This window comes from Convolutriloba macropyga, chromosome 2, assembly GCF_964194025.1.
Source record: "Convolutriloba macropyga chromosome 2, txConMacr16.3, whole genome shotgun sequence".
Classification (NCBI taxonomy): domain Eukaryota; kingdom Metazoa; phylum Xenacoelomorpha; order Acoela; family Convolutidae; genus Convolutriloba; species Convolutriloba macropyga.
In genome coordinates, this window is record NC_134469.1 from 85,347,021 (window position 1) to 85,359,944 (window position 12,924).

At 35.6% G+C, this 12,924-nt stretch overlaps 1 protein-coding gene across 1 annotated transcript in view; it reads right to left on the minus strand.

Moving 5' to 3' along the window:
• Positions 1 to 12,924, minus strand: part of LOC142334806 (flap endonuclease 1-like) — a 247,310-nt gene that overhangs the window by 4,594 nt on the left and 229,792 nt on the right. The window lies entirely within an intron of this gene.

The window sequence follows — 12,924 nt, forward strand, 5'->3', positions numbered from 1 at the left end:
CAAAGCATAACTAGAAAACAATTATTGCCTTTTAAAAGTATTATAGCAGAAATTGGAGAGGAACACAGCGAAAAAGAAGTCAAATAGTCACAAGTGAAAACAATTCGCTCGCAAGAACCGAATAACCATTTTTTCACTTCACTTTAAAAACCGCGAAAAGAAAATTTCATGTCTTAAAACTACTCGCTACAGCCGGAAGAATTCCGAAAACGACTCGAAATAGAAAAATGACCATCCACACAATCCCTATTCATTTCCTATATAATTGTTCCGTACGCTTTGAAACACAGGAAAGAAAACAAGAGAAAAATAACAGACAAATGTGATAGCAGCAGATAAATTTTAGTTTAATTTGAGGTCTTGGCAAAAGACCTGCATATAAAGAGAAAAATTAGGCAAAAAACAATTTTCTTCACAAAAACAACTGATTTAAAATAAGCAAAAAGAAAGACATTCAAAACTAATTTAAACCACAAAACTTCCCAAATGCAATAAAAATTGAAGAAGACAAAAACTGTTAAAAACAACTTACATATAATAAACAAAAAATAACAAGGTAATATGGTAAGAAATAGCCCAAATTGAATCTATAATAAACTTATATATTCCTACTAAAGTGCCAATGACAACAATTCAGTGACAGATCAACGAAAACTACAAAGGGAAGAAATAAAAAAAACTTAATTTTTTGAAAATTAAGTTGTGTCAGAGTAGTGAAAAAAGTTAGATATGAACTAAAACCTTTAAAATGATCACATGGGACTCATATGAGAGCTATTTTGCGGTGTCATAAGTTGACTAAGTGACAGAACAAAAAAAAACTTAGATAGAAAAACTAAAAATGCCATTTTTTAAGTCGTTGAAACCGTTAATTTCAAATGAAATCAGGAAAAAAAGGTTAGGATGCCTCAATAGAGCCAATGAGCCCGACAATTGATGAGATTAAATAACACAACAAAAAGAAGTACAAAGCCAAAATCCAAAAAATTACTTATTTCACGAGGAAAATTACTTCAAAGATTTTGAAAACTATCAATTGTCTTTTGCGGGGTTTAAACAAGAGCAACACAGCAATATTATAAACATAACCGACTAACGTCGGGCGAATTGCTCTCAAACGACCGGCGAGCGGTTGGCTTGGTCAGTAGCTAGCCACGTGGGGGGGGGGGGGTGCACCGGGGGCTGATGGGGGCAGCACTGGGTGGGGGGGGGGGGGGGGGGCAAAAGCGCGGTGGGGGGTGGAGCCAATAGTGGGGGTGGGGGGTCAACAAAGGGGGGGGGGTCAACCTCTAAGAACCGCCCCTCACACCATAAGTATAAGTATAAGTCCCCAAGACAGTTTGAGCTGAAACAGACCTGAAAGGCTCTAAGAGCACATAATGCCCGCTGGGCGCTACCTGTTTATCCCGTTTTTGAGGACGAAAAGTCAAAAGCGTCAGACGAAAAATTGGTCAAGCGAAAAATCGCATAAAAAAAAAGACCGACAGGACTAATATAATTGCTACAAACTTCGTTTGAGAGCAATTAAAAACTTCTTGCCATTTAAAAGAATTCTTGCGGAAAATGAAAAGCAAAACATCGAAAAAAGAAGTAAAACAGAAGAAAAAAGAAGTAAAACAAATGAAAAAAATTGGCTCGCAAGAACCGAAAAACCATTTTCTCACTTCACTTTAAAAACCCTGAAAAATGTCATGCCTGAAAACCACTCGCTTTTCACTCTTACTACTCCAGCCCGACCAAAATCTCTACTCCAATTTCAAATGAAAAGATCAAAAAATGTGAACAGAAACATAGCCCGAGGAATTCCGAAAATAACTCGAATAGAAATTTGACCATCCACACAATCCAAAATCACCGCCTATATAACTGTCCCGGACACATTGAAACACAGGAAAGATAACAAGAGATTAATAAAAGAGAAAACCGGATATAGCATCTGATAAAATGTAGTTTAAGTTGCTATTCCAAAAAACTAGATCTTGGCAAGAGACCTGCATATAATCAGAAAAATTTGGCAAAAAACTCAATTTTCTTCATTAAACTTCTTTATAAACTAATAAATAAAAAATTACAAAAAATAAGGCAAAGTTGTAAGAAATAGCTAAAAATTGAATCTATAAGTGTATTATGTGTTTGTTTATTGTGTGTGTTTGTGTGGAGGAGGGTGGACAATGTGAATGTTGAGGGGGGTAATGGGTTGGCTGAGGGTATTCAAACATTCAAGATTAAGAACCGCCCATCACATCATGTCTCTTCAAAACAATTTTGGCGAATCACATGAAGAATCACAAAAAACATAGCCGGTAGAATAACGGAAACGACTCAGAGTCATGCCATGTAATCTCTAGACCAGTAAAATCAAGGAGAAAGCCACTGTTCTGCCTATATTGGAAATATCAAAGAGAAAAAGATTAAATTCCTATGAGTACTATAGTGTTTTGAAAGCAGACGCACTTTTTAGGGTATGGGTTGGTGGTGGGGGTAGGTAGGTAGGGTGTAGCTTGTTGAGGGGGTAGGATTTAGGTGGGGGCGGATTGATATTTGGGGGAGAGTATATAGGTGATGGTGGGGGAGGGGGCAGGTAGGTGAGTGCCTGCGAGTTTTTTAAGCCAACTAAAAGGCTTTTTAAGCGTTGAGATGAAAAGTTTTCAATTCTTTGGGTAAACTAACCAATGTTTGGTCGTGGTAGACCGTTAGATTAAATCGCACGGGTAATTCCAGCATGGTCATTCTTGAGGAAAACATAGAATTATCTTCAGTCTAATCTACGCTAATGGAGCGCATAATTTCTTGGTCAATCAGATTCGTTGAAAATATAACATTCTGGAACGTCTATTTGTTAAGATGTCACCATGTTTCACTATTAAAAGTTAAAAAGTAAGAATAGCTGATCATATTGGACCAGTGGAAATAAAAATCCAAATAACCTGGAAAATCGTTCAAAATTTCTGGAGTAAATTGAAACAAAGCGTCAAGCTGCTATATCTAAAGTACTGTTATTAGCTTTAGCAGAGAGAAACTTTTTGATCGATGAGTTGTTCGAATCCAAATTTATTTTGTAGAAGCATGTAACCATATTGATATATTGTTGAATGTCGAGTTCAGTGTCTCTTACTAGTCTATCCCTGTTCACTTGTCATGAACACAAAACAAAATCAGATATAATACCTTTCAGTCTTCATAAAATAATTCCTTAACAGTTTGGCAATATCTGATTAAACTTACTTCTTTTAAGGTTATACAGTTACAGTCCTGGCGGTGGACAGTTTACAACTGATGACAAATTACGAAATTTTGATGATAATCGAGAAACACAAACGGCCGGACAAAGAGAACGACGCCAAACAACGCACTAAGAACGTCAAAAACAGAACATACACTGACGAATCTGCTACCAAATACCTCATGGACTTCTACCAATTAATTAAACTTCGGTAAATAATAAACAATTCTCATAATTGCATGCAACTTTGTCGCTTTCAGCACTTTCCCGCTGAAAACAAAGACAAACTTCACATAAATAACAGAATTTAAAATCCTTGACACCTTTTTTGGAATGAGCGGCTGCAGAAATTAGACTATAAAAATTTTAGCTACAACGTCTAAGATAAAAAGTGGTGTAGCATCCAGGTTTATTACGGTGCACTACTAGGCCCGTAGTGGACCTTTTTTCGTCGAAAAAGTCAAAACTTAGGGTCTTATCTGATAGAAGGCATGTCGAGCTAACGTCTCAGCCCAGTACTCGCTGTCAAAGAGCCCTAGTCTAGGGTCTGCACATAGGACCTAGTTGCTAATACCGTGTAGCGTGGTCCCAGACCCCTGCCCATACAGAAACCCGCTGCTCCACATTGGAAGGTCTGAGTCTGATACTACTACTACTACTCTAAAATCTCTCTGCTTGACGTTTGCTCAGCAGATTGACCTGAACACTTCATTTCACCTTCGGCATTTGAATTTTAAAACACATCCTCTAAAAATATAAGTTACCAATTTTTAAACATAGCTGGCAGATTAGCAGAAAATAGCCGCAATAGCTTCGTAGATCTGCAGTCTCAAAAAAAACAGTTAAGACAGACCAAAAAATTCGTCTTTCCATTGAAAGCTGATGTTATTTTGATTAAAAATCTGTATAAGTTCTTGCTGCCTCTATTAGCTGCTCTCAAATAACCTTCATTTTGAGTGACATACACCCATTTGACCTTATCTCCTTGAATTAAAGTAAATAAAAGTCAATTTCAAAGTGAGGAAGTCATTTTTGAGAGTGACGTAAATCAAGTGTGACCAAAACTTTAATCACGCGAATGAACAAAAAAACCCACTCCACTAAGAGCGAAAAATGACGCCACGCAGGTACTTCAGTTGAAATTGCATGAACAAAAAGCAGATTTGAAGTGCTTATGACGCCATATGGTCTTAACAAAAATCGCAACGACGAAATAAAAAAAACCAAGAGAAGACCAATAATAGCCTCAGCTATCGCTGTGCGGCTATTAAAAAAGATCACCATTACTCCTCTTCGTGTCGTAAAAAGGAGAGCACCTAAGTAATATCCTTGAGAGACCGACAGCGGGTGTGTATTCAAAAAAAAACATAACCGACTAACGTCGGGCGAATTGTTCTCAAACGACCGTCGAGCGGTTGGCTTCGTCAGTTTCTAGGCACGGTTTAATGAGGCTAATTTTAGCTCGATTGAAGGAGCGTAAGTGAGCGCAGCGGGCGGGGGGGGGAGGTGATGGGGGTGGCAACAGTGGGGGGGGGGTCAATCTCTTAGAACTACCCTTCGCTCCATAAGTATAAGTCTCCAAAACATATTCTGTTAAACGCATACTTGAAGACTAATGAGCTGAAAGCCTCTAAGAGCACTTAATAACCGCTGGCCGCTACCAGTTTATACGTTTTGCGGACGAAAAGTCAAATGCGTCAAACAAAAAAATGGTCAAGCGAAAAATTGCATTAAAAAGACCGACAGGACTACTATAATTGCTACAAACTTCGTTTGAGAGCAATTAAAAAGATAGACAATCAAATATATTAAGAATAGCCACGACAACTCAAAGTCAAGACAAGAACGCTTGAATTCCAGTGACAGGAATTTTAAATTATCAGATGAATTAAGATTTAGGAAGTTTCACAAAGCATCTCAATGATAGGCTTTTGTAGGGATAGATTGTAGAAATTTTAAAATTTGTTTACAAAATAAGCATTTTTTTACTTGACAGGTTCAAAATTTGATCTCATTAGTAAAAGAATTTGATTTGATGAAATAATTTTAACATTATGTAGCTTTAGAGAAAAAACAATTCTTAAGGCAATGGAATTTGAACTTTCGGTAAAAATGCAAGAAATTTGCGCTGCTGCTTTTTCTGGTTAAGCAGAGTTAGCACCTTTTATTTTTGAACAGCTGTTTTCTTCAATCTTTGCGATATGCAAGTGGCACTATTTTCTGCTCTATTTTCGGGTAGCCAGAGGAGTGAAAATTTTTAAAGCAAAATCTAATTGACCCACTGAACTGTATTCCATAGAAACTAAAATGGTCATTTGACACCTCTGTTGATCAGAACTATAATGAACATGACTCGGTAATAAATTGTCATTAACTTGATCGGTGCACCGGTGGGTTGATGGGGAGGGAGGGGGGTGGGCAGCAGCACGGTGGGGGGGGGGGCAATAGTGGGGGTGTCGTCAACCTCTATGGACCGCCCTTCACACCATAAGTATAAGTCTCCAAAACAGTTTGAGCTGAAAAGCTCCAAGAGCACTTACTGCCCGCGCTGGGCGCTACCTGTTTATCCCATTTTTAAGGACGGAAAGTCCAAAGCGTCAGACAAAAAATCGGTCAAGCAAAAAATTGCTTTAAAAAAAGACCCACAGCACTAATATAATTGCTACAAACTTCAATTAAGAAAGAAAGGAATAAAGAATTTATTTCTCACGAGTACAAAATATATATGAATTAAAAATATTTTACTTATAAAGAGACTCGGAGGGTAAAGGCAACGGGACTATGTGTCCTCATAATCCTGCCCTTCGTAGTTGAGCTTACTTGTGTAATAGTTGCTCAATAGTAAAAGAGAAAACACTTTTCTGGTCCTCCAATGGAACATTAACCAAGTGCTTAACCATGAACAAATATTAACTGCATATGGTTGTAGACAAGCCTAAATTGAGGTTATAAGCAAATTTTTCAGAATTTTTCAATTTGCACCAGAATCGCAAAATTTTTCAAAAAAATGGCCATATCTCCTGAAACATTGGTCCTAGAGGGTCATTCTTTTTCACCAGAAAAAACAACTAATTTTTGGTACTCCTGTAGCATGCAGGCAAGGACTATGGATTTTTTGAGTACCTATAAGGAAAAATATATTTGAACAATTCGTCATTATTGAGAATATTGAAATCTTTCAATTTATGATAAAAATAACTCAACTCTTTTGAATTTAGGTTTTCAACATTATCTAATAGGTTTTGTTTGGTGAAGCAGTTCAACAGCTTCGTAGCACGGTACTTAACTGATAGTCTTTCAATTTTTTCTTACAAATCGGTTCATGAAGGAGATTAAGGGAGCCATTTCTGAATTTTTTATTAAAACAAAACATTAATTTAGAAATTTTCTGAATGTAGGCCATGGATAGAACAACGAACAAACTTGAGCAGCTCATAAACATGCAGCTCATACACGGTTAGAAACTTATGCTTGACAAATATAACTTCAGAATGATCTTCACAGATTTGACGAATTTGAGAAACCGTAAACTAATACGCCATATTGAACTATTGGATTTATGTTACTTTTTTAATATCTTATAAATTCCGCGATACATAATGTCTAAGCTTCGAAACAATCCAACACTGTTTTCCTAGTCTCTTTTTAACATAATCAATATGAGCAAAAGATAGTTTGGAATCCAATCTTAAACCAAGATACTTACATACTTGTTTACGAGAAACTGGACAATTATTCATAGTAAAAGATGGAGTGGACGCACTTGTGTTTATATTCATTTGTACAGTTTTTTTTCTAGGTTATGAGATAACTTGTTTGCTACAAGCCAACAACTTATGTCTTTCAGATCTGATTCAATTTGATTCCTATTGCAACCTATTGAGGAAATATTTGTGTCATCGGCAAAAATAAATATACCAGTATGTTTGCAACACCCAGGTCAGTCAATTATATTTATTATGAACAACAAAGGTCCAAGTATTGATCCCTCTGGAATTCCACAATTCACTTTTCTCCAATTCGGTAAAGGACCGTTTATTTAAACCTTTTGATATCTGTTTGCGATGTATGATTGAAACCACTTTAAATAATTCCCACGAATACCATATCTTTCTAATTTCCAGAGCAAAATTTGCTGATCTATAGTATCGGATGCCTTTTTGAGGTCAAGGGAGAAACCTAAAACTGGCAAATCTTTACAATTTTTAATTTTTTCAATAAATTCTACGAGGGCATCAATTGTATTGCATTATGCTTAAGAAGAAAGCCAAATTGTTTGCATGAGAATAGTAAATTCTTTTCAAACAAATGGTAGACTATGTTGTACATAACTCATTCAAAAATTTTGCTCCAGATACTTGACAAAGATGAAGGTCGATAATTAATTTCATCAGTTTTATCACCCTCTTTATGAAGTGAAATAACTTTAGCTTCAGCGAGAATCTTTTGAAACACACCTTCCTTAAATGACATGTTAATTAGATCACAGAGAAATGGGGTGGTACTATCCGAACTGATCTGTATCAAGATAATACTCAAATTACCTAGACCAGATAATGATTTATTATCAAGTTCATTCATGATGCTTAAGATTTCCTCATCCATGGTTTTATATAAGATCATGGATTTATTACTACACTTGATTGATTTCAATGGTGCATCTCCTATTTTCGAGGCAATCCTACCAATATTTGCAAAATAGTCATTAAAAGAGTTAGAAATCTCGTCATTTGTCACTTCTAAACCAGAACTTGATTTGAGAAATGGTATATTTTTACTCACTTGTTTTTTACCGGAAAGATCATCAAGTAATATATATATGTTTATCTTGAGTCCCCAATGCAAGATTCAAAACGATTTGCGTAAAAATCTTTTTTGGCAACTCTGACTGAATTTTAAAACTTGGCACGTAATCTCTTGAAGTTATTTAAATGACTGATGTTTCTTGCGCTTTTCCATTTTCGATGGGCCTTTTTAAAGCGTTCTTAGATTTTTAATCTCATTGAACATCCATTTTGGATTCTTGTTTCATTCATTTTTGAACGTTCTGAAAGGAGCGAAGTCACCGGTTACCAGAAGGAAAAATTTTTGAAATTGATTAAAAGCTGCATCAGCATTAACCGCATTCAGTATTGTTTCATAGGCATCCAAATGATTTTTCAATTCCGATTTGACATACCTCTTTCATTTTTAGGAAAGACGTATCACGGTATATGAATGTTGGACGAACATCGCAAGATTTTCGCCATTTAATGAAGACTGGATAATGATCTGAGAAACTTCGATGTTCAAGTACAAGGCAGTCGGGTGATGTAACATTTTGGTGGATCATATGATGATCTATACACGTTATGGATGAACTGGTAACTCTGGTTGGGGCGGTTTCAAATAAACTGTTTATGTAATTTTTTAGTTGATTTTCTTTGAAAATATCGACGTTGAAATCACCACAAATTAAAAATGGAACTTAAGTTGACGAATAGCTTTCCATTAATATATCAATTTTCTCAATGAATTCAGTTTTGTTATTCCTGGGCGGATTATAAATAACTAGTACTCTAAACATTTCATCACCCTTACAGACATCAGTCATTAGTGCTTCATCCAAATGAGTACTTATTTCTTTCATCAACGTGTAATCATTTTTCGCTTGAATCATTACACCACCGCCCCTAGAGATTTTACGGGTTTTAACCTTTAATTGATTATAGCCATGAACTAAGTAACATTTCGGATCATCATTTTCTGTTAACCAAGTTTCGCTTAGACATAAAACAAAAGGAGGAGACTCAAGACCTATTATAAGTGCTTCCAAATTGTCCAGGTTCTTTTCTATGGGACGTATGTTGATATGCATAATAGTTATTTGATTAAGTTCCTATTTCGGCATTCCGAAACTTAGTGTTTTTATCAGTTGCATTAATTTTTAAATCAGTATCAACATTATCAGTAACTGTTTCCTTAGTGACTTCAATCAAAGCCAGCACTAGCGCAGGAACAAGGTTTTTCACAATATCATTCATCAAGTTGGGATTGTCATCAGGAGTTTCTTCACTCTCCATTGCTGGAGATAGCTGCATTCTTCTTCGTTTCACTTTGAGTGACGGTGCTCATGGCTTTTCGCGTCAAATTAGGCATTTGCATGGGCGTATTGTTAAGTTTACCAATTTCAAAAACCGGTTTGGGTGGTGTAGACTTCATAGAAAGGCCAGGGGCAACAAAATCACGGAGTTCATTAGTTGTTTTAACTTGAGCATCAGCATTGGGCAGATTCTGGTTGTAGGCATAGACATCTAGTAAAAGTTAGAAGTCTCATTTGTTTTGCTTGTTACTTCCCGGCCTCTCGGAGCTAGAGATTCTTCAACTTGTACGGTTCGTCATATTGAATTGCTTATGCCCTTGAGCCAGGTTCTTCTTCGCCATATTAAATCACGGTCCTGGTTATTTATAAACTTCACGATTATAGGGGAGTTCGGGCTTTGGTTTAATAGGTGACACGCTGCTAGGCTGGTGGGGTTGAAATTTAGTTGCAAAATCTGTTTGGAAAGAAACATGATGCTTGATAGTGCGTAGTCTTTGCATTCGACATTGTAAAAAATTAGGCACAGTTTTCTCGAGTATTTTTCAAGCTCAACAATTGGCTCATACAGTTTGTGTATTGCATTTGTGTGGATGTTCACCATATCTTTCATGTGTACTTGACTCCGTTTAATCCTCCCCAGTTCACCTTCCTGCTTTATTATCATTCACATCATTTTTCGCATAAGACCTTTCATCGTCGAACCCACATCATCATTATCTAGTTTTTCAACTTCGTTCGCAATAGAGTCAACGCCAACTTCAAAGCATTCTTCAAGATCATCAAATTCCATGTTCATTCTCTATTAAATAAGTTTACCACAACAATTAGGCTAATTTGAGAGCAATGAAAAAACATAGCTGGCAGATTGCCAGAAAATAGCCGCAATAGATTCGTAGATCGGCAGTCTAAAAAAAACAGTAAAAAAGACAGACCAAAAAAATTCGTCTTTTCACTGAAGGCTGATCTGTTATATTTTGATTAAAAATCTGTATAAGTTATTGCTGCCCCTATTAGCTGATCTCAAATAACCTTCATTTAGAGTGATACACACCCATTTGACCTTATCTCTTTGAATTAAACTAAATAAAAGTCAATTTCAAAGTGAGGAAGTCATTTTTGAGTGAGGTAAGTCAAGTGTGACCAAAAATTTAATCACGCGCATGAACAAAAAAACTCGCTCCACTAAGAGCGAAAAATGACGTCACACATGCAATTCAGTTGAAATTGCATGAACGAATGAACAAAAAATGGCTGTGACGTCATATGGTCGTAACAAAAATCATGACGACGAAATAAAAAAACATAGCAGGACAAGTCCTGACGTACAATTCAAAGAATTTTCATTGACTAAACAGAAAAACTAGACCTAGAATGGACTATAATTGAATTGAAAAAACCATTTTAAAAAAAAATCAGAACAAAAAAAAATAAGAAATAAACAGAAAATCAATGTCAAAATGCCGCATGTGAACAAAAAAACCACTAGCGAGAAATGAAAATTTAATTCAGACAAAAAGCTAGGCCTAGAATGAGCTCTGAATGGATTGGGAGAACCAATTAAAAAAAATCCGATCCAAAAAATCGAAAAAACAGTAAAAATCAGAGTGAAATTGCCGCATGTGAACAAAAAACCACTACCGAGAAACCGAATTTTTGTTCAAACATCGTTTTCTCACTCTACTTTAAAATTAGAGCAAAAAAAATTCACGCCGCAAAACCACTCGCTTTTTCGCTCCATTTCCTGTTTCGGCGTGACCAAAATCACCACTCCAATTTGACTTCAAAAATCATGAAAATGTGTGAACAGATCTTAAAAAAAAAACATAGCCGGAAGAATTCCGGAAACGACTCGAAGTAGAGATCTGACTATTCTCACTAATCAGATGCATCACCAGCATAATACCAATCGACAGACAGTGTAACAAATCCACAAAGAAAAGACTGGAGAACTGGAAACTTGACAAAGGACAAAATCAAAAAATAATATTCTCTAAAAATCCAAACAAAATTTTCTACAAAAAGATAACATAAAGCTTCCCATCCATAACTCATAGAAATCATTTAGTTATATGTTTGGCTAGATCAATCGCCCACCTAGAACTTGCAGAGAAACGTTGAACAACAAACTAAAAAAAGACTAAGAAAAACTCTTTAACGAATTAGAGTTTTGTATAATTTGTTTAAATGAAAACTGCCCTGCTAAGCCTTCAAGTGCAAAATTCATAGTATCGACACCTACAAAACTGCTCCTTATTGACAAAAAGTTACCGACAAAAAAAACATTAAAATGGAAGAAATAGGCAAAAAAAACTTAGAAAAAAGACAAAAAGTGGCCAAAATTTGCTGATTTACTCGAATTTCTTTAACAAAAACAACTTGAAACTCGAATATCAACCAAAATGAGAGACATCCAAAAGAGCTTCAACAACTGACTTTCACTAGAAAACTCCCCAAATGGTATCAAAGGTCGAGGAAGAAAAGAAACATTTAAAACCAAATTGAACAAAAAAACGAGAAAAAGTAAGGTGTTTTTTTAAATTTTAGAAGAAAAAATAAAGCGAAATAAAGTTACTTTGAGCAAATAGAGCAATGAAATGCTCGCAAGAAGATGGGCAAGTCATAAAAAGCTAAAAAAAATGTCTACGATTGAAAAAAAAAACGAAAAAAGCGAAAAAATTTAAAAAAATGTGGTTAAAATTCTCAATTTTTCTGTCATTTTTCTTCAGAAAAAAATGTTTTATACCAACAAAAATGTAATTAATTTGTATCCCTCATATTCCTTGAGTAACGAGCTTCTATTCAAATTGCACTTAAAGCAGTAAAACAAAACAAAAGCCCAAAATACATTAAATATCGTCGAAAAATCAGCAAAACTGATCAAAAACCTCCAAATTTGCATAAAACTCAAATTAACTACTTGAAACCTTCAATTCCTATCAGAACGCGCCCAAATCCAAAACACTATCATAATCAAACCTCGTAAACAAGAAAAATTGCAAAAAAACTGCTTTTAAATGCCGCACGTGAACAAAAAAAATTCGCTCGCTCAGAAAATTTTTTCACACATCAATTTCTCGCTCTCTCAAAAACAGCGGTATGAACAAAAAACCACTCTCTTTTCGCTCCGCTCTTCACTTTTGTTCAGCAACCAAATCACTCCAAATTTTTTCACGCGTTTAATTTCCCGCTTCAAAAATCACTCCAATAAAATTGATTAAAAAAAAAAAGGACTTCTCCAATACTCCTCTTCGAGTCGTAAAAAAAAGACAGCGCCCCAATACAATTCAAATTCTTTGAATTGTAAAAAAAACCAAGAGAAGGCCAATAATAGCCTCAGCTATCGCTGTGCGGCTATTAATTAACCAAAATGTGTGTGAGTAAGTACGCAAACTTTCAGACTTTTCAGCTTCTTAACTTACTGCCGCTTGTTCAAAAACTAAGCTACAGCGTGCTGTAAATCCTTACAGACTGCAAACAAGCTTCTTGGAAAATATGTGATGTTAGTTTCAGCTAAGGCGACAATCTCAAAAATTTTACAAAATCCGATTGAAGTTCACTAATTGAAGTTATCAATAATCTCGGGATATCGAAAAGGTTTCAGCAAAAAATTTACTACAGA